The sequence below is a fragment of the Lycium barbarum genome, chromosome 11 (assembly GCF_019175385.1).
Source record: "Lycium barbarum isolate Lr01 chromosome 11, ASM1917538v2, whole genome shotgun sequence".
Taxonomy (NCBI): domain Eukaryota; kingdom Viridiplantae; phylum Streptophyta; class Magnoliopsida; order Solanales; family Solanaceae; genus Lycium; species Lycium barbarum.
The window spans coordinates 107,664,107-107,690,377 of record NC_083347.1 but is presented as its reverse complement, the minus strand read 5'-3'; positions in this window follow the sequence as shown (position 1 = coordinate 107,690,377).

The following is a 26,271-nucleotide window of genomic DNA, read 5'->3' as shown; positions in this document are numbered from 1 at the left end:
TTGACAGACCGTCAAATTGACCGTATAGTGGTCACAGTGAGCAATGATCGACGAGCCATTTCTGCGGGACATTTATACGGTCCGTAAAACTGTTGTACGGACCGTCAAATTGTATCGTAAAAAGGCTGTGATATTTGACGAATGAGAGGAAGTAATTTTACGATCTGTATAACAGTTTTACGGACCGTAAAATGGAACGTAAACCGAGTCCGACGGGCAATTGTGTCTTTTCACTTCTCACGATTTTGGCTCCTATAAATACTTAATTGTAGGGTTCTTGTACGGAGCTTTTGCCTCAGACCTCAGTTTTTATATTTCTTAGCATAAGTATCTATATTTTTGAGCTCTTTTGGAGATTACAAACAATTGCAAGTAATTTCTCAAGTCCATTCAATCAATTGTAAGCTTTATGATTATTATTGTTTCTCATTGTTCTTCTTTCTTTATGAGTAGCTAAATTCCCCTACTAGGGTTGTGAACCCAATAATGGGTGTTTTGTGATTGGGTTTCTGATTGATATACACATAATGGATTATTAGGGTTTAGTTATTCTTCATTCTTCATTCATAATTAATGGTTGCAAACATTAATTAAAGCCATAAACCCTAATTTATTTGGGAAAATAATTAGGATTGGTAAGAATAATTAACAAGAACTCAAAGCTTTAAACTTTGTTTAATAAATTCACTTAGGAATAAGATGAATTTACTTGGCATGATTGTCACACCCCTTTTTTTACCCGGGAGGTTAAAGTAGAAGTATGACGTATTGGAGATTCCTGTTTTTTGTTGGTTTGTTAAGGAGTCGCCACCTAATTATTTATGGTGAATTAGGACACCTAAAGTTCATTAAAGTTATGTTTAAAGTTAACTCTGTTTAAGGTCTGCGAAACTTAAGATTCTAGGTAAGGGTTCAATTAATCTAGAGGGAAGGTATTAGGCACCCTTTAAGATCCATTAACAATGGTTAACCGACCGGACTTATAATTAGTTAGGCTAAGTGTAAATATAGTATTATAGGAAAAGGAAAGCAGTTTGTAAGTATGGCCAAAGATAGACATGTAAGAATGCTATTTAAAATAGAACTTGTAAAAATAATAATAATTTGTATAAAAGAATTTTTTTTTTTTATACTGTTTTGAAATACAATTTATAAATATTGTTAAAGTTTTAAATAAAAGTATAATAGTGTTGTTTAAAGTAATACTTATATAAAAAAAAACATAATAATTTGCGTAAAAGAAGATTTTAAATGTTAAATGAGACTGTAAGATATTGCTAAGGCATTAGCTAAAAATATAATAATAATGTCATTCAAAAATAAGATTTGTAAAAAATGGGATGATTTGCTTATGAATAATAGCCTTTTTAAAGGATAGTTTGACAAAAGTGATCTTTAAGTAAAAAATGATATTACATGAATATGATAATATAAAAACGCTTAGACTTATGTTCTTAAATATGATAAAAAGTCCATGAATTTCTTTCTATATTTTTATCTCTTTATTTAACATTATTTGTGCTAAAATATGCATGATTAAAAGTGTGTTCATAAAATGTACTTGAATTTATATTTTTTGTGTATCCGTGATGTTTGAAATTTCTAATAAAGTAAGACTAGAAACGTGATCTTAATTCAAAATATATATTTACGACCTCACGTCCTTAAAAAAACCGATTGTTCTAATATAGATAAATATTGTAGATATTGTAACTAATTTAATATGAAAATGAAACTATGAAATTAATTATTGGTTCTTTCTACCTATTTTACTAAAATCAAACCCCACTGATTTCGCTAAGGTTCACCTAATCTAAGCAAATAAAATAAGTAAAGTGTTAGTTATGCAATTACAAATTAAATGTACAAAATAAAATAAAACAGGAGAGTAAATAGTTTAAATGGACTCAAGCCGCTGCAAACTGTTTACGTTATCGGGCTTAAGCCCGACAAATCTACTTATATTGCTGCTGTGGTCTGTTGGCTGTTGGGCTTCGGCCCAACAAATTTTATATTTTTTTTTTATTGCTGCGGCCTGTCTCTGTTTGTATAAGGCTGACTCAAGGGAGATTTGTCGGGCTTTAGCCCAACGCCAAGTGCGGAGGAAGAAGAACGAGTCTCTCGGACTCGTATGCGATGGTCATGCATAAAAACAAAAGAAAAGGATTAGCATATAACCCATAAATAAAGCTAAGATGAATGTATTAATGACTTCCCAAACAAGCAATAAGAAAAGAGATTAGACAAACATAGCTGGCCCATATTAGATATTACATAATGCACATGAAGAAATATTTAGAGGACTGATATACCAAACTATACCTGATATACCAACCTTTATATATCGGGAATATATAAGGGTTGTATACATCTGGTATACTTAGATATGCGCTCCACATATAACAGCCAAAACATAAACCAAAGCTTAATTTTAGAAGATGCTATACTATATTTCTATTTTGAACTTTAATACTTCAATTGAGCTAAGAATGCACTATATCATGTTATTATGCTTCTAACATGGCATGTATTGATGTTTCACATATTTGACAGTGTCATTATGGGCAATTTTGAGCAAGAAATTTAGCACAACAAATGAATAAGCAGGTGGCATGGTTATCACTTTGAAGTGCAGGGAGAGGGAATAATGATAGGGATCACAAGCTTACAAAGTCTTATGCGTTCAAATTATATAACGGTAACACTTAGATGGAAGGAGAAACAAGGAAAACGTCACGTGAATAATGGCATCACAAACAGAGCTCACTGGCGAACTGGAAACATACAAGAATAAACAAAATAGGCAAAAAGCTCCATACCAACAAACCATTAGAAGGAGATGACCACAGGTCCCAAACTCGTATTCAAACAATCGAAGTAACAAGTAAAAAAAAAAGAAGAACAGTTCCGACTTCCAACATAAATGACTCATACATATATCTGAGACACCCTCGTACATACACCCTAATATACACATAGTACTTCCTGTTCATGTAGTAAGCAACTGCCAATTTCATAGCCATCGATAGTATTAGTATTTCAGTTTGCTTATTCGCCGAAGTTAGCAGGCAGAATGCAGGTTATTCTTTGCAATCGTGAATACAGGTGACAAATTACGTCTTCGTATAAACCAACTGGCTACTAACAGCTCTAGACAAAAGGATGCAGTGCACATGGTTGAGGGGATACAGAGGGGGAAATGTGTTCAGGGGACTTGAGCATTCCAAGCATATGATTCGTAACCAATCTATATTAGCCAACTAACCTAAACTGTAACTGAACTCCGCTAGCGACTATATCAAACCATGTACCCTCTTAAAACAACATTCATTAGTCTCATCCCAACTTAATCATCAGACCAACCCCCATTGAACAAACGAAACTGAACTAGATTGTGAAGGCAAGAGAAGAACAGGGGCAGATTTCAGGATTGCCATATTCTACTTCTTCTATGTGGTTTAATTGATCAAGTGAGAGGGGAGATTTACAACCTTATGGTCTGAAATAATGTGTTTCTGTTAAAACTAGGCCTAGGCAGTATTAACTAGCAAACAACATCCCCATGTTATGTAATCACTTCATCATACCTCATCCTGAACAGATTGCATTTGTATCCAGTTATATTACCTTAACAAATAGAGTAAACGAGGGAAAGTGTTGACCGCTTTAATTATATACATGATATACTTAAGATATACACAACCCAGTGTGTATATCGAACGTATAGCGAGTATATACCTTCGCCTTATCTTAATAGTTCCTTGTATACCATATGTATATTTAGTTCTAAATGGGTTTTGAGTTTTGGGAAATCAGTCCAGACATCCGAATTACGGTATACACCTTTCAAATTCATTTTTTGCGACTAAAATTCTATCCTAACAGCTCCCAAACATCAAAGGAATAATACGACGACAGCGAAATTACATAACTACTGAACAACAGCAGAGTAAACTAAAATCTCAACCAAAAACGAAATTAAAGCTTACGAGTGATAAGGTATCGAAGTTTACCTCTTTTGTGTGCAATGAACTGGGATGTCGAGGTCGTCGAATCTACTCGAACGCGACGAACTCAAATTCGACAAACCTTTCGAATCGACAGTTTCGATGTCGACGGAAATAGTATACTCGTTAAAGGAAAGGGAAATTCTGTTTGTCTCCAGAACTTCAAGTGTGAGTAAGGTTCGGACCGGATTTTTGAAAAAAAAATAAAAGGAAAATCAAGGTTATAAAAAAGAAATCTGATCAAGACTTAGGGGAGATTTGAACGTTGGAGGAGTTTTGGGATTCAAGATTTTGTTTTTCCCTCTTGACCCCCGTTTCCTGCCCCCCCCCCCCCCAAATCTCCTGATTCAACTAGGATTATTTATAGGGCTTTCTCCATAGAGATGAGCGGTGGTGATGATGAAAAGGAAAAAGAGGAGCGTGAGGCGTGGGGGACAAAGGTGACAGACGCATGGAGATGGCAGAGGTGTGGTGGGGAGAACGTGGGGAACAGGCGTGTGGAGGTGTCAGAGAGAAGGAGAAGTGGTGGAGAAAACAATGGGGTGTGAGTGCGGCGGCTAGGGTTTAGGGTGAAGGGGAGGAAGAGAACGACGATGAAGAGAGAGGAAGGGGAGAGAGGAGGAGCGGCGGCGAAAGAGATGAAGGGAGAGATGAGGCGGAGAGAAAAGAGAAAAGGGAGAAGACGATGAAGGAGGCGGAAGTCGAAAGAAAGAAGGAGAAATGGGATTAGGGTAAAGAAAAGAGAATTGGACTGGGTCGGGTCGCGGGTAATGGGCTGGTCCGTTTGGGCTGGCCCATTAATTTAAACATGGTCTGAAAATGTGGGGTTTAAAATATGGGTTGGGTATAAAAATGTAGGTTATTTATTTGGATAGGGAATAATATTGTATTGGTATTTTGGGCCATTAATTTGTTGGTCCTTCCTCCGCTATTTAATTATCTTCGGGCTTCTAATTTAGTAACTGGTAAAATATATATTATGTAAAGACAATAAATAATTAATATGTAAAAAATAAATATTTTGCAAAGTGTTGTCTTGTAATTAATTTAACGAATCGGAACCCGAAAACGAAACGATGACTAACTGTTTTTAAAATTTGTGATAAAGTAATGCTCATAATATTGAAAATAAAAGTAGTGATATTAATAGTAGTACCAATAAAATATCGCGAAAAATAAAGTATTTAGCTCGTTAGTAAATTTAAAAACCCGGGTAAATTAAATAAAGGAGGGACAAAATTGGGTGTCAACAGATGCCCCTCTTCGACCGGAGATGATGTAAGAGTCTTCGGGCGAAGAAGTTGACGTAATAGCCAATTTTGTTTGGACTGACGAATATGAGTTTGTAAGAAAGTACGGTTTAGGAAAATTGATGGAAAATATGATGGTATGGAAAGAATCGTGGCCAAACCTGTAGAGAGAATGGATTTATAACTTTGTAAGGGTAGTGCACAGGTGACGAGAACGGAACATAGGCTTATAGTATCTTAATTATAAACGTGGCGTGCAATACGCCCATAAGCAGGACTCTACTAGACACGGCGTAAATTCTTCAAAGATGCCCCGGTGTTGAGTTATGGAAACGCTGGGGGTGTAGAAAGGAATATGAGATTGTGAAAAGAGTAGATTTAGTAGAGTTTTAGCAGGAGATGTGAAAGAGAAATTAACCTACGTATCACGTGTTTGTGGACATAGGCGGAATTGAGTTCGAGAGTAGATTCGTGACCCTTGCTTATGAGTTTGATATTCCTCTTCAGCAAATTTGCCCCAGTTCACTGCGTAAGATAAAGTTCCACGTTGTGTTGCGTCCCTGCAGGCTGTGTTTTCTGCCAAAACTGAAATTCATGTCAAAATTAGTAATAGAGTTGAAAGTGTAAAACTGTAAAGAGTGTAAAATGATAGTAAATATGAGTGTGGGGAATGAAAGTGAAGTCGTGTGGCCAATGTTGTCTCTGGTTGTCTTCAGGGACTTGAATGAATGTGTGAGGCGTATGCCGAGGATGTGATAAATTCTCTAGTTGCAGTTGAAAATGATAGTGATAAGGTCTCCGGCTGTCTTCCGGGACTCGATGATAAATGATATCTGTGAATTTTAAGGTAAATTCATTAAAGCGGTAAGGTAGATGATGAAATAAAGGAATGAAGTAAGGAGAAAAATAAGTGTGTAGCCGTTTGGCTTATGCAAGTGAGGCCGTGTAGCCGGGTGATGTCTCCGATGGTTGTCGGGACTCAATGATATGCTGATGAGGTTGTATAGCCAAACGATGTCTCCGGTTGTCTTCGGAGGCTCAATGATAATTCCTGTAAAGTTCAGGGTAAAATTGTTAAAGTTGGTAAAGTAAATGATAAAGTAGAGAGTAAAGTCAAAGTGTAGCCGTCTGGCTTATGCGTATGAGGCCGTGTGGCCATGCGATGTCTCTGGTTGTCTTCAGAGATTTGATGATGATTCCCGTAAAGTCCAGGATAAAGTTGTAAAGTGGATGATGTCTCCGGTTGTCTTCGGAGGCTCCAATGATAATCCCTGTAAAGTTCAGGGTAAAGTCGTTAAAGTTGGTAAAGTGAATGATAAAGTAGAGAGTAAAGTCATAGTGTAGCCGTCTGGCTTATGCATATGAGGCTGTATAGCCGAATGACGCCCCCGGTTGTCTTCGGGGACTTGATGCTATGTCTCCGGTTGTCTTCGGGGACTTGATGTTGTGTCTCCGGTTGTCTTCGGGGACTCAATGATAATTCCTGTAAAGTTCAGGGTAAAGTGGTTAAAGTTGGTAGAACAAATGATAAAATAGAGGGTAAAGTCATAGTGTAGCCATCTGGCTTATGCATATGAGGCTGTATAGCCGAATGACGCCCCCGGTTGTCTTCGGGGACTTGATGCTATGTCTCCGGTTGTCTTCGGGGACTTGATGTTGTGTCTCCGGTTGTCTTCGGGGACTCAATGATAATTCCTGTAAAGTTCAGGGTAAAGTGGTTAAAGTTGGTAGAACAAATGATAAAATAGAGGGTAAAGTCATAGTGTAGCCATCTGGCTTATGCATATGAGGCTGTATAGCCGAATGACGCCCCCGGTTGTCTTCGGGGACTTGATGCTATGTCTCCGGTTGTCTTCGGGGACTTGATGTTGTGTCTCCGGTTGTCTTCGGGGACTCAATGATAATTCCTGTAAAGTTCAGGGTAAAGTGGTTAAAGTTGGTAGAACAAATGATAAAATAGAGGGTAAAGTCATAGTGTAGCCGTCCGGCTTGTGCGTATGAGGCCGTATAGCCATGTGATGTCTCCGGTTGTCTTCGGAGATTTGATGATAAATCCCTCCGGTTGTCTTCGGAGACTTAATGTTGATTCCTGTAAAGTTCAGGAAAAATGGTTAAAACAGATAAAGAAGGTAATAAAGTATGTAGTAAAGTGATAGCATAGCCGTTTGGCTGATGAAGTCGACGTTTTCACAACAGGCTGAATCAATGACGCGTAATCCTGATTTGATTTGTCTTTAACCTACAAAACAGGTATATTCGTTAATGAAGTCATAAAGTTGTTCTGATAAAATAAAATTAAAGATAGAGTTTAGAAATGAAGCCGTTTGGCTTTTGAGGCGAGGCCATATTGAGCCAGATGATGCTTTTCGGTCGTGATAGACTTGACTGTTGATCTCGCGGTCTTTTAATTCCTGCACTCAAAGAAAAATTCTTAGTTTGGGAGGGGGGAAGTTGATTCGTGTTGACTCGAAGCTTGACGTGGTTGGCGCTCCATTCGTCTTGTTTGTTTGGATCTTGTGATCTCCGTTCAAGCCTCGGTAGGTGAACAGTAGTGAATCAATTGCAAGAAAGTATTTGATTTGAAAGGTAGATATGTAGGTATATGTATAAGGAAATGTGACTATATGTATATAGGTTGTGAAATATGTATATGTAAATGTATGTATGTAAGGAAAGATATATATGTAAACGTATACATATGTAAGTTGTAAAATATTCTGCCAACTTTAGATTGTGACGCTTCTAAAGTAATTGGTCTATAATACTTCCTGTCTGATAGCCTTAATCTTGTCGATGTCCAACCGTTCTTTTGTCTATATCTTTTCCAAAACATGCCCCAGTTTTGGGTTCAGAAGGGTGTGCTAAATTTATGTTGTGGTGTGACCGAACCTTATATAGGTTGCCTACGTATCCGCCAAGGAATCAGGTCAGAACGTAGTTCGTAAAATACATAAAGTGGTCTGAGTTTTCTAATAAAGGGACCGAACCCGATGTGGATTGCCTACGTATCCCACCAAGGGAATCAGGTCAGCGTAGTTCTGTTATATAAATGGTAAAAGATTTGTTGGATTTTATCTAGGTGTGACGGATCTATATGTTGATAGTGTACGAATCCCGCCGAGGGAATCAGGCCCTGTGTGGTTTTCTTTGATTTTTCTGTTATAGCGTAACCGAACCTTATGTGGGCTGCCTACGTATCCCACCACGGGAATCAGGTCGGAACGTAGTTCGTATGCTTAAGATATTTTGGATTTATTTTTTGTTATAACGCAACCGAACCCTATGTGGGCTGCCTACGTATCCCCCATGGGAATCAGGTCAGCGTAGTTCGTACGCATGCAAATGGGAAAAATCTAACCTAGTATGACCGAGTCCCTATGTGGGTTGCCTACGTATCCACCGAGGAATCAGGTCAAGCGTAGTTCGCACTGGTTGTTAAAGGAAAGGTTGCAAACTAATGTCGTCGTTTGATCTCTTTTTGGATTGCTAGCTTTCAGGCTTATGTTATCACCTATCGGCTATTTCAATTCTTTTGAGTGGAATCTTGTCTTGTCCCCTAGTTTGTTTGTCACTCTCTCGGGATGTATGTTGTCTATTCGTACATTTTATGTCGCAATCGTAGAGTTGACAGTTTTGATAAATAAAGTAGAAAATAGATGATTAAGGAAAATCAGAAATGCATTCATAGTTTTGCAATTCAAGCTTCCACAAGGTGAAGCAAAACAAACAAAATTTTGAATACGGTTCAAGCATCAATGAAAGAAAACAAGTTCACTACATGTTCATACTACCAAGTCTCCTGACGGATCGAGGACGGAGTACAAGTCCAATTCTTCGGAGTCTTTCCTGGTTAGGCGCCCCATATTGTCAGTGCCTTGGTGTTGCGAGTAGTTGTATTGGATTGTTCCCACGAGAGCGACAAAGTTGTTGATCTGACTCTTTCCGCACTGGACTCCTCTAAATCTTGGCATTTCCGTGAGCAGGCAAAGGATTGTTGACCACATTGGGCTTAGCTTCAGCGAGCTGAATTACTCCTTCCTTAATCAGGGCTTCGATTTTGTTTTTAAGCCCATAACAATCTTCAGTAGCGTGCCCAACAACTCCAGAGTGGTATGCGCAGCTTTTGGAACCATCAAACCATTTTGGGATAGGCTCGGGAATTTTTCCTTCAATCGGTTGTATTATGCCTGCTGCTTTCATTCTTTCGAACAATTGAGCCAAGGGTTCAGCGATCTGAGTGTAATTACGGGTGTTTTTGGTGTCAGGGTTTGGACGGGCTCTAGGTATAGTATGTGGTCGATTTTGGTAAGTTGGAGCTTGGTTGGGTTGATACGGGCGTGGGTTTTGATGCGGAGGCGCTCGGGGTTGGTAGTAGTTTGCTTGGGTGTTGTAAACGGGGTAAGGAGGTAGTGGAGCTTGGTAGGGTTCAGGGTAGTGGTAAGGGTAGAAAGTTTGTTGTGGGTGGTTAAAGTATGGAATGGCTTGGCTCGGCTCATGTCCTTGAGCGTTCATGACTGCAGCGACATCTTCCTTCTTCTTTTTAATCCCGTTGATAGAACCAGATTGTATAGCTTTGTTCATTGCTTGTAAAGCAATAAGATCCTGAATTTTCCCCGATTTGATTCCTTCTTCCAAGGCTTCTCCCATTCGAACAACTTCTGTGAATTTTTGTCCCATCATACCTATCATTTTCTCGTAAAATATGCCAGCCTGGCATTCAATGAAGGTAGCAGTCATTTCCCTATCATTCATCGGAGGTTGAACCCTGGCTGCTTCTGACCTCCAACGTAACGCATATTCGCGGAACGTCTCAGTTGACTTCCTGGTTAACTTAGTCATGTAAACTCTATCTGGTGTGATATCGGTGTTAAAACTGAACCTGTCCATAAAGTCTTGCGCCATGTCACTCCAACCACGCCATTTACGGACATCTTGTTGTGTATACCAAGTAAGTGCTTCGCCAGATAAGCTTCTTATGAAGAGCTTCATCCTTATGCTCTGGTCTCTGCCCACTCCAACCAGTTTGTCACAATAAGCCCTTAAGTGTGTATGAGGGTCGCCTGTTCCATTGAATGTATCAAATTTCGGCGGTTTGTAGCCCACGGGTAAATCAACGTCAGGTTGAACACAGAGATCTTCGTATTCTACACTCTTAGTTCCTCTAGCAACTTGAAGGTTCCTCATTGCTTCTTTGAGACTGTGGATCTCTTTTAGCAGTATGTTATCTGCCCCTGCCTTTGCATCCCTTTCCATTTCTTCGTATTGATCTACCTCGGGTTGGAACCTGACCGTTACTGGGTTGGTAAAGGTTTGTGTTTCTGTGGCATATACCGGAGGAACACATTGTGCATTTGGGGTGACAAAGTGTGCCCCGTGCATATGCTGGGTTGGATAAGTTTGGACGATGGGGGTGTTTTGGACAAGAGGTGGTGTGTTGTAATTGGTGTTTATAGGTGGTTGATTTGATGGATTTAGAGGAGTGGTCGTGGGTAGTGGATTAGTGTTGGTGGGTAAAGGAACATAGGGAGTATGAACTAGCGATTGACTTGGTGGGTTGACGGGTGGTGGATTATGAGTAGCATAGGTAGTGTAGGTGGGTGGTTGATTTTGTGGAGGAGTATAGCTAGTGTAAGTGGTTGGTTGACTTTGTGGGGGAGTATAGACGGATGTTGGATTTGGTGGATTTGCGGGGGTGATCGGAGGCAAGTTGTTGTTAGTAGGTGCATTGTTTTGGGGAGGAAAATGCTCAGGAACTGGGGATTCGAGTGATGGGAAACGAGGTGATTCTGGTGCAGTATTGCTAGGTTCAGAAGGTGAATTTTGGAGTGTGATGGATAAATTGGTCAAGTCCCTAACCCGATTTAGTTCTCCACATAGATTCTCAATTTCTTGAGTTAGGCGGGCGATATGTTCATCCCGTTGAATAGCAGTTCCATGTTCGGAAGTTTCAGGCGGATCGCTAGCGATCACGAGGTTTTCTACACCAGTTGGAACAGATGCGGCCGGATCAGACATAGTAATTTCATTTCCTTGGACAGCCCAACTACGTTCAGGTAACGATGACGTCTTTGACCTCGTGATGTAAGGATGGTCGGCCATCGAGCGTCAACACGAATCAACTCTCTGTTCGGGAATAAGATAAAATAGACATACAGTATAAACGATGTTAATCTCATGAACATATCTAGGTAAAGTCATGGTCACGTAAAGTCGAGTAAGGCATGTAGCGAATAATTTATCAAGTAGAGTCAAATAAGTTATCAAACAAATGTAAACGATTATATCAAAACAACTAGCACGTCCTAATATGCATGTGACCTCTTTGCGCCAGAGGTGGGCCTAACGTTGTTTAAAGGATAAAATGTGCCATAATATGTCATCCCGTTGCTTTGATTATTTAAACAAATTCTATTTCCCCAACAATAAAGTACAAAAGTAATGTAACGTTTATTACATGTCAAATGAATACAACATAAAGTGTTTCCTAATCTAAATGAAGTGAATACAATTTCCTATGTCTAAATCTCAGCCCCGTTTTTGTGATGTCATTGATCTTCGTCATTCATTGTACTCCAATGCAAATCCATACCTGTCATAGAAACGTTAATCATCCTTCCCTCCTAAAGTTTAATTAATTAAAGCAAATAGTCAATATTTAGGCACAGTTATCCTTCAAACATGCACATAAAGTATGATTGGTGTCACTTGGGGTTGTGAACCCGCTTGGACGTTTGGGTAAAGTCATCTAATGGATTTAATGCACCAAGGGTATTAAACCTCCTAGGTCATGAAATGTATGCTCTTAATAAAGGGTGTTGGTTTAGCTCTATCTTAGGCTGACTAAGAGTTGGCTTCCTATGACACAAGGTTCTCCCAAGCGGACAACTTGGGAGTGGAAAGTCCGTGGCCGTCGACTGCACCGCTGATCGACTAAATCCACAAGATCAATCCAACTAAAGGGGTAATTTAGTAGTGAACGGGCGCGAACCGCGAAGCCGTTTTAAGTGTGTGAATATGTGTGAGTTTTCCAGAAGTGGAGGAAATATGAACGGAATGACAGTTTATCAAAGCAGTAACACATAAACAGTGTATATCAAACAAACAGTTTATATCAAACAAACAATTAATAGCATGTAAAAACAGTTAACAAACAAATAAAGTAATTAAAATAAGCACACAAAACCTATTTAAACTAAGTCCGTTATGGTTAGAACCTAAGTAATCCCCAGTAGAGTCGCCAAGCTGTCACACCCCTTTTTTTACCCGGGAGGTTAAAGTAGAAGTATGACGTATTGGAGATTCCTGTTTTTTGTTGGTTTGTTAAGGAGTCGCCACCTAATTATTTATGGTGAATTAGGACACCTAAAGTTCATTAAAGTTATGTTTAAAGTTAACTCTGTTTAAGGTCTGCGAAACTTAAGATTCTAGGTAAGGGTTCAATTAATCTAGAGGGAAGGTATTAGGCACCCTTTAAGATCCATTAACAATGGTTAACCGACCGGACTTATAATTAGTTAGGCTAAGTGTAAATATAGTATTATAGGAAAAGGAAAGCAGTTTGTAAGTATGGCCAAAGATAGACATGTAAGAATGCTATTTAAAATAGAACTTGTAAAAATAATAATAATTTGTATAAAAGAATATTTCTTTTTTATACTGTTTTGAAATACAATTTATAAATATTGTTAAAGTTTTAAATAAAAGTATAATAGTGTTGTTTAAAGTAATACTTATATAAAAAAAAAAAACATAATAATTTGCGTAAAAGAAGATTTTAAATGTTAAATGAGACTGTAAGATATTGCTAAGGCATTAGCTAAAAATATAATAATAATGTCATTCAAAAATAAGATTTGTAAAAAATGGGATGATTTGCTTATGAATAATAGCCTTTTTAAAGGATAGTTTGACAAAAGTGATCTTTAAGTAAAAAATGATATTACATGAATATGATAATATAAAAACGCTTAGACTTATGTTCTTAAATATGATAAAAAGTCCATGAATTTCTTTCTATATTTTTATCTCTTTATTTAACATTATTTGTGCTAAAATATGCATGATTAAAAGTGTGTTCATAAAATGTACTTGAATTTATATTTTTTGTGTATCCGTGATGTTTGAAATTTCTAATAAAGTAAGACTAGAAACGTGATCTTAATTCAAAAATATATATTTACGACCTCACGTCCTTAAAAAAACCGATTGTTCTAATATAGATAAATATTGTAGATATTGTAACTAATTTAATATGAAAATGAAACTATGAAATTAATTATTGGTTCTTTCTACCTATTTTACTAAAATCAAACCCCACTGATTTCGCTAAGGTTCACCTAATCTAAGCAAATAAAATAAGTAAAGTGTTAGTTATGCAATTACAAATTAAATGTACAAAATAAAATAAAACAGGAGAGTAAATAGTTTAAATGGACTCAAGCCGCTGCAAACTGTTTACGTTATCGGGCTTAAGCCCGACAAATCTACTTATATTGCTGCTGTGGTCTGTTGGCTGTTGGGCTTCGGCCCAACAAATTTTATATTTTTTTTTTATTGCTGCGGCCTGTCTCTGTTTGTATAAGGCTGACTCAAGGGAGATTTGTCGGGCTTTAGCCCAACGCCAAGTGCGGAGGAAGAAGAACGAGTCTCTCGGACTCGTATGCGATGGTCATGCATAAAAACAAAAGAAAAGGATTAGCATATAACCCATAAATAAAGCTAAGATGAATGTATTAATGACTTCCCAAACAAGCAATAAGAAAAGAGATTAGACAAACATAGCTGGCCCATATTAGATATTACATAATGCACATGAAGAAATATTTAGAGGACTGATATACCAAACTATACCTGATATACCAACCTTTATATATCGGGAATATATAAGGGTTGTATACATCTGGTATACTTAGATATGCGCTCCACATATAACAGCCAAAACATAAACCAAAGCTTAATTTTAGAAGATGCTATACTATATTTCTATTTTGAACTTTAATACTTCAATTGAGCTAAGAATGCACTATATCATGTTATTATGCTTCTAACATGGCATGTATTGATGTTTCACATATTTGACAGTGTCATTATGGGCAATTTTGAGCAAGAAATTTAGCACAACAAATGAATAAGCAGGTGGCATGGTTATCACTTTGAAGTGCAGGGAGAGGGAATAATGATAGGGATCACAAGCTTACAAAGTCTTATGCGTTCAAATTATATAACGGTAACACTTAGATGGAAGGAGAAACAAGGAAAACGTCACGTGAATAATGGCATCACAAACAGAGCTCACTGGCGAACTGGAAACATACAAGAATAAACAAAATAGGCAAAAAGCTCCATACCAACAAACCATTAGAAGGAGATGACCACAGGTCCCAAACTCGTATTCAAACAATCGAAGTAACAAGTAAAAAAAAAAGAAGAACAGTTCCGACTTCCAACATAAATGACTCATACATATATCTGAGACACCCTCGTACATACACCCTAATATACACATAGTACTTCCTGTTCATGTAGTAAGCAACTGCCAATTTCATAGCCATCGATAGTATTAGTATTTCAGTTTGCTTATTCGCCGAAGTTAGCAGGCAGAATGCAGGTTATTCTTTGCAATCGTGAATACAGGGGACAAATTACGTCTTCGTATAAACCAACTGGCTACTAACAGCTCTAGACAAAAGGATGCAGTGCACATGGTTGAGGGGATACAGAGGGGGAAATGTGTTCAGGGGACTTGAGCATTCCAAGCATATGATTCGTAACCAATCTATATTAGCCAACTAACCTAAACTGTAACTGAACTCCGCTAGCGACTATATCAAACCATGTACCCTCTTAAAACAACATTCATTAGTCTCATCCCAACTTAATCATCAGACCAACCCCCATTGAACAAACGAAACTGAACTAGATTGTGAAGGCAAGAGAAGAACAGGGGCAGATTTCAGGATTGCCATATTCTACTTCTTCTATGTGGTTTAATTGATCAAGTGAGAGGGGAGATTTACAACCTTATGGTCTGAAATAATGTGTTTCTGTTAAAACTAGGCCTAGGCAGTATTAACTAGCAAACAACATCCCCATGTTATGTAATCACTTCATCATACCTCATCCTGAACAGATTGCATTTGTATCCAGTTATATTACCTTAACAAATAGAGTAAACGAGGGAAAGTGTTGACCGCTTTAATTATATACATGATATACTTAAGATATACACAACCCAGTGTGTATATCGAACGTATAGCGAGTATATACCTTCGCCTTATCTTAATAGTTCCTTGTATACCATATGTATATTTAGTTCTAAATGGGTTTTGAGTTTTGGGAAATCAGTCCAGACATCCGAATTACGGTATACACCTTTCAAATTCATTTTTTGCGACTAAAATTCTATCCTAACAGCTCCCAAACATCAAAGGAATAATACGACGACAGCGAAATTACATAACTACTGAACAACAGGAGAGTAAACTAAAATCTCAACCAAAAACGAAATTAAAGCTTACGAGTGATAAGGTATCGAAGTTTACCTCTTTTGTGTGCAATGAACTGGGATGTCGAGGTCGTCGAATCTACTCGAACGCGACGAACTCAAATTCGACAAACCTTTCGAATCGACAGTTTCGATGTCGACGGAAATAGTATACTCGTTAAAGGAAAGGGAAATTCTGTTTGTCTCCAGAACTTCAAGTGTGAGTAAGGTTCGGACCGGATTTTTGAAAAAAAAATAAAAGGAAAATCAAGGTTATAAAAAAGAAATCTGATCAAGACTTAGGGGAGATTTGAACGTTGGAGGAGTTTTGGGATTCAAGATTTTGTTTTTCCCTCTTGACCCCCGTTTCCTGCCCCCCCCCCCCCCCCCCAAATCTCCTGATTCAACTAGGATTATTTATAGGGCTTTCTCCATAGAGATGAGCGGTGGTGATGATGAAAAGGAAAAAGAGGAGCGTGAGGCGTGGGGGACAAAGGTGACAGACGCATGGAGATGGCAGAGGTGTGGTGGGGAGAACGTGGGGAACAGGCGTGTGGAGGTGTCAGAGAGAAGGAGAAGTGGTGGAGAAAACAATGGGGTGTGAGTGCGGCGGCTAGGGTTTAGGGTGAAGGGGAGGAAGAGAACGACGATGAAGAGAGAGGAAGGGGAGAGAGGAGGAGCGGCGGCGAAAGAGATGAAGGGAGAGATGAGGCGGAGAGAAAAGAGAAAAGGGAGAAGACGATGAAGGAGGCGGAAGTCGAAAGAAAGAAGGAGAAATGGGATTAGGGTAAAGAAAAGAGAATTGGACTGGGTCGGGTCGCGGGTAATGGGCTGGTCCGTTTGGGCTGGCCCATTAATTTAAACATGGTCTGAAAATGTGGGGTTTAAAATGTGGGTTGGGTATAAAAATGTAGGTTATTTATTTGGATAGGGAATAATATTGTATTGGTATTTTGGGCCATTAATTTGTTGGTCCTTCCTCCGCTATTTAATTATCTTCGGGCTTCTAATTTAGTAACTGGTAAAATATATATTATGTAAAGACAATAAATAATTAATATGTAAAAAAATAAATATTTTGCAAAGTGTTGTCTTGTAATTAATTTAACGAATCGGAACCCGAAAACGAAACGATGACTAACTGTTTTTAAAATTTGTGGTAAAGTAATGCTCATAATATTGAAAATAAAAGTAGTGATATTAATAGTAGTAGCAATAAAATATCGCGAAAAATAAAGTATTTAGCTCGTTAGTAAATTTAAAAACCCGGGTAAATTAAATAAAGGAGGGACAAAATTGGGTGTCAACAGATGCCCCTCTTCGACCGGAGATGATGTAAGAGTCTTCGGGCGAAGAAGTTGACGTAATAGCCAATTTTGTTTGGACTGACGAATATGAGTTTGTAAGAAAGTACGGTTTAGGAAAATTGATGGAAAATATGATGGTATGGAAAGAATCGTGGCCAAACCTGTAGAGAGAATGGATTTATAACTTTGTAAGGGTAGTGCACAGGTGACGAGAACGGAACATAGGCTTATAGTATCTTAATTATAAACGTGGCGTGCAATACGCCCATAAGCAGGACTCTACTAGACACGGCGTAAATTCTTCAAAGATGCCCCGGTGTTGAGTTATGGAAACGCTGGGGGTGTAGAAAGGAATATGAGATTGTGAAAAGAGTAGATTTAGTAGAGTTTTAGCAGGAGATGTGAAAGAGAAATTAACCTACGTATCACGTGTTTGTGGACATAGGCGGAATTGAGTTCGAGAGTAGATTCGTGACCCTTGCTTATGAGTTTGATATTCCTCTTCAGCAAATTTGCCCCAGTTCACTGCGTAAGATAAAGTTCCACGTTGTGTTGCGTCCCTGCAGGCTGTGTTTTCTGCCAAAACTGAAATTCATGTCAAAATTAGTAATAGAGTTGAAAGTGTAAAACTGTAAAGAGTGTAAAATGATAGTAAATATGAGTGTGGGGAATGAAAGTGAAGCCGTGTGGCCAATGTTGTCTCTGGTTGTCTTCAGGGACTTGAATGAATGTGTGAGGCGTATGCCGAGGATGTGATAAATTCTCTAGTTGCAGTTGAAGATGATAGTGATAAGGTCTCCGGCTGTCTTCCGGGACTCGATGATAAATGATATCTGTGAATTTTAAGGTAAATTCATTAAAGCGGTAAGGTAGATGATGAAATAAAGGAATGAAGTAAGGAGAAAAATAAGTGTGTAGCCGTTTGGCTTATGCAAGTGAGGCCGTGTAGCCGGGTGATGTCTCCGATGGTTGTCGGGACTCAATGATATGCTGATGAGGTTGTATAGCCAAACGATGTCTCCGGTTGTCTTCGGAGGCTCAATGATAATTCCTGTAAAGTTCAGGGTAAAATTGTTAAAGTTGGTAAAGTAAATGATAAAGTAGAGAGTAAAGTCAAAGTGTAGCCGTCTGGCTTATGCGTATGAGGCCGTGTGGCCATGCGATGTCTCTGGTTGTCTTCAGAGATTTGATGATGATTCCCGTAAAGTCCAGTTATATTACCTTAACAAATAGAGTAAACGAGGGAAAGTGTTGACCGCTTTAATTATATACATGATATACTTAAGATATACACAACCCAGTGTGTATATCGAACGTATAGCGAGTATATACCTTCGCCTTATCTTAATAGTTCCTTGTATACCATATGTATATTTAGTTCTAAATGGGTTTTGAGTTTTGGGAAATCAGTCCAGACATCCGAATTACGGTATACACCTTTCAAATTCATTTTTTGCGACTAAAATTCTATCCTAACAGCTCCCAAACATCAAAGGAATAATACGAGGACAGCGAAATTACATAACTACTGAACAACAGCAGAGTAAACTAAAATCTCAACCAAAAACGAAATTAAAGCTTACGAGTGATAAGGTATCGAAGTTTACCTCTTTTGTGTGCAATGAACTGGGATGTCGAGGTCGTCGAATCTACTCGAACGCGACGAACTCAAATTCGACAAACCTTTCGAATCGACAGTTTCGATGTCGACGGAAATAATATACTCGTTAAAGGAAAGGGAAATTCTGTTTGTCTCCAGAACTTCAAGTGTGAGTAAGGTTCGGACCGGATTTTTGAAAAAAAAATAAAAGGAAAATCAAGGTTATAAAAAAGAAATCTGATCAAGACTTAGGGGAGATTTGAACGTTGGAGGAGTTTTGGGATTCAAGATTTTGTTTTTCCCTCTTGACCCCCGTTTCCTGCCCCCCCCCCCCCCCCCCCCCCAAATCTCCTGATTCAACTAGGATTATTTATAGGGCTTTCTCCATAGAGATGAGCGGTGGTGATGATGAAAAGGAAAAAGAGGAGCGTGAGGCGTGGGGGACAAAGGTGACAGACGCATGGAGATGGCAGAGGTGTGGTGGGGAGAACGTGGGGAACAGGCGTGTGGAGGTGTCAGAGAGAAGGAGAAGTGGTGGAGAAAACAATGGGGTGTGAGTGCGGCGGCTAGGGTTTAGGGTGAAGGGGAGGAAGAGAACGACGATGAAGAGAGAGGAAGGGGAGAGAGGAGGAGCGGCGGCGAAAGAGATGAAGGGAGAGATGAGGTGGAGAGAAAAGAGAAAAGGGAGAAGACGATGAAGGAGGCGGAAGTCGAAAGAAAGAAGGAGAAATGGGATTAGGGTAAAGAAAAGAGAATTGGACTGGGTCGGGTCGCGGGTAATGGGCTGGTCCGTTTGGGCTGGCCCATTAATTTAAACATGGTCTGAAAATGTGGGGTTTAAAATGTGGGTTGGGTATAAAAATGTAGGTTATTTATTTGGATAGGGAATAATATTGTATTGGTATTTTGGGCCATTAATTTGTTGGTCCTTCCTCCGCTATTTAATTATCTTCGGGCTTCTAATTTAGTAACTGGTAAAATATATATTATGTAAAGACAATAAATAATTAATATGTAAAAAAATAAATATTTTGCAAAGTGTTGTCTTGTAATTAATTTAACGAATCGGAACCCGAAAACGAAACGATGACTAACTGTTTTTAAAATTTGTGGTAAAGTAATGCTCATAATATTGAAAATAAAAGTAGTGATATTAATAGTAGTAGCAATAAAATATCGCGAAAAATAAAGTATTTAGCTCGTTAGTAAATTTAAAAACCCGGGTAAATTAAATAAAGGAGGGACAAAATTGGGTGTCAACAATGATTAATCGTTCTTCATAGTCACTTTCTTATATTTGGGAAAATCATAGAAAGATATAATCTTTATTTATTGGAAAATAGTAGAGATTCACATAGAGATTAAGTGCATTCATATAATGATCCATTACAAGTATATCAAGATCAATACCCATGATCATACACCCTATCTAACGGGGACACAACCTTAGTTTCTTTTACCATAAATTTCCACCAAAGCAATAGTTTAGCAATTAGTCATAGAAACAACCAACTTTTACACCAATTATCGGATTAAGACATTAGACCTAGAACTTAGCATCTACGATTTTAGTAACCTTTTCACATCATATTCCCTGTGGGATTCGACCCCAACCTTGTTGGGTTACTATATTTGACAACGTCCGCGTTATACCATTAATAGGTGTAATTTGAGCGTATCATTCGCTCAGAATCCTGAGACTCAGCATCAAGAGCTTTTTTAGTCTCCTCCTCCATTGCTTTGGCTTCGTTTATCCGGGCCTCGAGGTCCTCTAATCCTTTTTGGGCCTGTTCGAGGGTAGCCCTCCGGGACTTTCACCATTCATACTCAACCAAAATCGTGGTACGAGCCTCGGCAACCTCCATGTCCTTAAGAGACTCTTCTAAATCGGCCTCGGCTTTTTCCAATTTAAGTGCTAGTTCGGACCGCTCTCCGAGAAGAATTGACTGAATTTGGTTAGCCGACTCAAGCTCAGCCTGAAGCACGTCATTGGCCTCGGCTGCCTCGTCGAACTTGCTCTTGAGCTCATCACTAATCCGGGCTTGATCCTCGGCCTTCTGTTCGACCACCCTCAACTTCTCCTTGTCTTTAGCACTCTCAGATTCAAGCTGCCGATGCCTTTTTGCCATCTTCACAGCATCAGCCTTGACCGAATCGAGTTCACTTCGAAGTTGGAAAATAGTGGCCTCGAGTTCACCAAGCCTTGAAATAAAACGGACATTGTCTTCGTTGAGGCCGACATTATCCGCTTCAAAGAGCCGGTTCTTTTCAATCATGTTTGCCAACTCAGCCTTCAAACGAATATTTTCGACCTAAGTCGTCTTGAGCTCGAGTTGGAGGTTGGAAAGAGCGGCGGCCCAGCTCAATTGATCTTGTTTTTCCTGCAGGAGGAGTTGATACTTCTCCATTTCTTGACCCTGGGCATCCAGCTGGCCCTTCAAGTCATCGACCTCGTGTTGGGCTCGGGCAAAGCCCTCATTAACAAGCACAACACTCTGCAGAAGAATAAATGAAATCAAGTTAAGGAATTGAATAAACGGAGTTGAAAATCACACATCAATATTATGAAAGGATGAACGTAAAATTTACCCGGTTGCCCGCATGTATGCCTTCGTTAATAAGGCACTGCCAAGGAACCCCGGCCATCTTCTCCTTGTCAGAATCTGAAATAAGGGGCCTTAGATAACTTGAAACCCCCACAAGACGGGATAAAAAACTACAGTCCTCGGGGACGGTGATCACCGCTGACCTCGTCCTTTTCAGCTCTACACTAGGGGCTGGGAAAATACCTACGAGATTGTTCCTCGCACCCATTTTTGTGGTCCGACTAGCCGGCCTCGTGACTCGAGGAATGGAAAGATGGCCAAACCCAGCAGCTTCCCCGGTTACTGGAGGGGTATCCGAGAATATGTCATCGTGGTTATCAGACCTCGGCGCAGGAGTAGGAGAAATTAGAGCAGCCCCAGCGGTCTCGGTAGAAGCAGGTGTCTTGGATGTTACAGTTGGGTCACCACTGGGCACTGGGCTGGTATCCATTGGAGCCTCGGTATCAAGGGCCCTACGACTCTGCTCTTTGTTCGGCCTCAATATTCGAAGATGGCCCGGATCTTCTAGGCCTTTGCAGGAGAATTTCCTTGGGTGAAGTGTCACCTGAAATGTCAATGAATTCAATTGACCTTAGAGGAGTTGGAAAAAGAACTTCTTCCCTACTTGTGTGTTGAGCCGGAATGGAAGGTCCTTCTTCAGTTGTAGGGAAGGGCGGAATGGTGGTTTCCTCCTCCGGAACAGAGGCGACGGAGGGGCCCTCACCGACCATTCAAATAAGAAAGTCGAGCTCTGATTCATCCCTCAGAGTCCGAACAACGCTCCTTGCCCTTTTCTTTGGTTTCTGCCCTTTGTCCGAGGGCTTTCTCCGTCTCTTACCGGCAGCAGCAATGAGCCGAGATGATCCTGCCGTACCAAATTCAGGAACCGGTGCAGTAGGCTCGGCTGCCAGTTCCGGTCTTGGCTCCACGGAGCCCTTGGGTAAACCTAAATACCGAAGGGGTTATAGAAAGAAAAGGAAAACGGGGGGGACGAAATATATACCAAATCAAGAAGATGATTACCGTGATTTTGGGCAACTCATCGGCCACGCGACAGGTCCTCGTATGTCTGTTGTTCATGAGTATGTTGACCGATGATTGCTCCAACCCATTCGGTAAGGTTCTGGACGGCCGGAGGTATCCATGCCTCGGCTAATTAGAAAAAAAAAAGGGGGAGAGGGGGGGGGGGGGGGGGGGGGGGGGGGGAATCACATGTATGCAAATGAGCAAGTGTTGACAAAGCATGGAGGAAGAACAATTATATAAGAGAAAACTGAGAAACTTACGCCTATCGTTCGACCTCTCCGGAAAGGGCATGTAACCGGCCGGAATAATGTCTGCGGTCCTTACCTAGAAATAGCGTTCCAGCCACCCTCGATCTCTGTCCTCGTCGAGCTTGGAAAAGATCGGGTTCTGACCTTGCTTGGCGAACTTTATCACGCCCCCTCGGAAGAGTCTCGGGGAATATAACCGGATGAAGTTAGTCATCGTGAATTCCCTTTTGACGTTATTGACCAATAACCGGAGGCAGGCCACGGTCCTCCAGATAATTGGCCCAATTTGGGCCAAGGTCACGTTGTACGTCCGGCACATCTCCAAAATAACCGGGTCAATTGGAAGGTTGATTTTTAGCATAAATGGATAAGTGTAAACGTATAGGAAACCTTCTTTGTGATCGTTAATAGGCTCATCGGGCCCGGGGGCGAACACTTGCACCGGACGATTATCCCATCCGCAGTCGGCACGTACCTGGTCAAGGAGATCCTCCGTAATAGACGAAGGGTATTGCCTTAAGTCGAAACTCCTATCCGCGATCAGAGAAGGCTTCTCGACATCAAGTTCTTGGCTGTAGTTGGGTCTGGACGGCACTATGTCCAAAGCAGTCAGTTCAACAAATGTTTTTCCCTTGGGTTTTGAGGCTGGCTCAGCTCCCCGAGAAGAAACTGAGGGAACGTCCTGGGAAGTAGTTTCGGTGTTGGCAGACATTTGGAAGGTGTGAAAGAGAAGATTTGAGAATTTGAAGTGGGAGAGGTAAAATTCAAAAATGAAACAATGGAGGAAATGTAATAAAGATGGAAGAAGCAGTTGAAGGGATGCAGAATGGCAAATGAAAGAGGTAGCCAAGGTGCACTTTCGATCAAAATAGCAAATGGAGAAGTTGGCAAAGTTGGCTTCTTACGATCAAATGAGCAATAAATGAAAAAGTGAAACGATCAAATGAGCAAAGAAATGAGGAAGTGAAACGATCAGACGAGCAAAGAAATTAAGAAGTGAAGAAGTGAAAATGGTGAAGAAGTGAAAATGGAAAAGTGAAATGGCTAAGGGCCTTATATAGTGTTATACCACGTACTTTTGCGCATTCGGATAATTCAAGATAATTGCGGAAAGTTAAGGACGAGGTTACATTTTGATTTTGTTTAGTACACAAGTTGCTCATGAAAGTTTTGGAAGTGGAAATGTTAAGAAAGGTTAGGGGCGAAAAGGGAAATTCGCAATATGACTCGTAGAAATATGGAGGAAGGCTAAGGGTAAATTTGGAATTTGGAAAATAATTTTTCATGAATTACAAAACACAAAAACAAAATGGGCTTAGCTAGTTGGGCCATGTTTGGCCGTCCACTGATAAGTTGGTATTTTACCAACTTATCTCTTCTTTAATCTTATATTTTTGCTATATTTGCTTGAGAAAATAGTGTATTTAATATCATCTACATCTATTTTACAGGTCTTATGTGATTTAGAAGTGATCAGAAGAAACCAAGTGAAAATTTAGTCAAAAAGAGGCCAAATGGGACAGTTTTGCAAAACTGTCCAAACTGGACAGTTTTGCAAAAACGGGACAGAACTGCAAAAAACGGGCAGAACTGCAAAAACTGAAAGTTGGGGCATATTTTGTCATTGTTTTGACTTGGAAAAATCTGGGCATAAAGAGAGGCTTAGGGCAACAAAACATGATCATCTTTGGCATAACACAAAAATTGGAGGCTAGGGTTTCATCACCAACACCTTGGAAGAGAAGATTTGGAGGCACCCAATGAGAAATTCTTTACCCATTTCTTCATCTCTTGCTATTTATTGAATATTTATGTGTGTAATATTTCATTTCAATACTTGAATCTCGTTTATGGAAATATTCTTGATTAAAGTTTGGATTGAATCTCTTGTTTTGCTTATGTGTTGAATGATTTTATTCCTAATGAAGTGAGTTATTGTTTCTTTAATTAATCTCATTTTGAATGATTCTTAAGGGAGTAGCTAACCCTAAGACTTGCCCATTTATTTCGGTTTAAACTTGGAAGAGGCAAACTCGGAATTGGGAAAGATTAATTAACAAGAATTTGGGGCATTAACCCTCATCTAATGGAAATCGACCTAGGGATAGGCGACACCACTTGTAGCCATATTCGGGTGTTCTTAATGCTCCTAATTGCTTTAGAGATATTCAATTAGTTAGTCTTCGGAAGAAGCTAATTTAGAGTCATTATCCGAGGCTAAGTAATATAAATTCACCATTATTTGTAAATCATGAAATACATTGGATCGTTACTTGAGCTTAGTTTCCCTTGTATCCATGCTTGTGGCCATTGATCATTTTACTTGCTTTCTAGGTTAGTTTACATTTTTGCATTAGTTATAATTTTCTCTCAAACAAAACCAAAATATTATCCATCGTTTGGCTTTAGCTATTATTGGTGAAAATTCCTACTTTTCCTAATCGCCTACATATTGTTCTCTGTGGGATTCGACCCCGACTCATAGTTGGGTAAATTATATTTGCATACGACCGTGCTCATTCTAATTAATAGGGTGGATTTGGACGTTATCATCCACCTAGTGGTGGGCTTAAGCCCACATGGGATTTTAATGAACCTAATAAAAAGATGACAAAGTCATCTTATTTTCATAATTCTCTAGAAATTTCAAGAAGACAAAGAACAAGAGGCAAAGAGGAAAACTCCCCTAGGCCATTCGGCCATAGCAAGAATCAACAAGAAACTTGGGGAAAAATTTCTTTAAAAATCATTTCCTACTAATTGAAGGGTCCTTAGCAAGTTGGAGTTTTCATTAGAGCAAGAACAACACATATTCTTGCAAGTTGGAAGTTCTAGCCAAGTGAAGAATCAAGGAAAGAGGTAAGGTTTAATCCTTTCTTTATATGTTATGGATGTTTTTGCATGTTGTAGTGTACAAAAATGAATGAAATTCATGAAGAATATGGGTGGAGAGGTGGTGGCTGTGTGTGTAGTGTGTGTGTGTGTGTGACCGTGTATGTGCATGGTGGTGTGGCCGTGTGGTTGTGGTGTGGTGTGGAAGAAAATGAGTCAATTTTATTTAGTGTATTGGTTGTTGTTGTGTGGATTCTATATTGCTAATAAAAGCTTAATGATTTTAATGAAGTTGTAGTAGTTGGAGACTTGTTTTAGGAGTTATGTGAATTAAATATAATGTTCTTGCATGTGTGGAAGGTAATGTTGTTAATATGATGTGGTTAGTGTGTAAATTATTGGGTTGTTGTGATTAAATTTGAAAGAAGGAATTAGCTTGATATTGTTCTTGTTGAATTGGAAGGCGTCGAGTGAAGCAGTATGTCGGTCGAATCATTTGAATGTTATACGAATTGAATTGAATTGAATATGAATGAAATGTCATTGAATTGTGTGACAAAGGTTGCTAAGGTTAGAATGTGTCTTGGATTAAATTGTTGACATTGTTGGCATGATTGTTGGTAATATTGTTGATAGTTTGGCCGGGTTGAATTCCCGGATTGTTGTTGAGTAAAATTGGCCAAGATAGATTCTTGGGGGACGTTGTAGTTACAGGGGAAATGCTGCCGAAATTTCGGTAGACAAGTGTTACTTTAAGATTCAATTCTAAATGCTCTAATTAATGTTTGGTAAATGCGACCAAATGTAGATTTTGGAGAATTTGGAACGTGAATTTGGAGAAGCGTAGGAAGCGGAAAAGGTATGTAAGGCTTTACCCTTCCTTCCTTGGCATGTCTTAGACATACTAGGTTTGGATACGAGCCTCGGGGACAA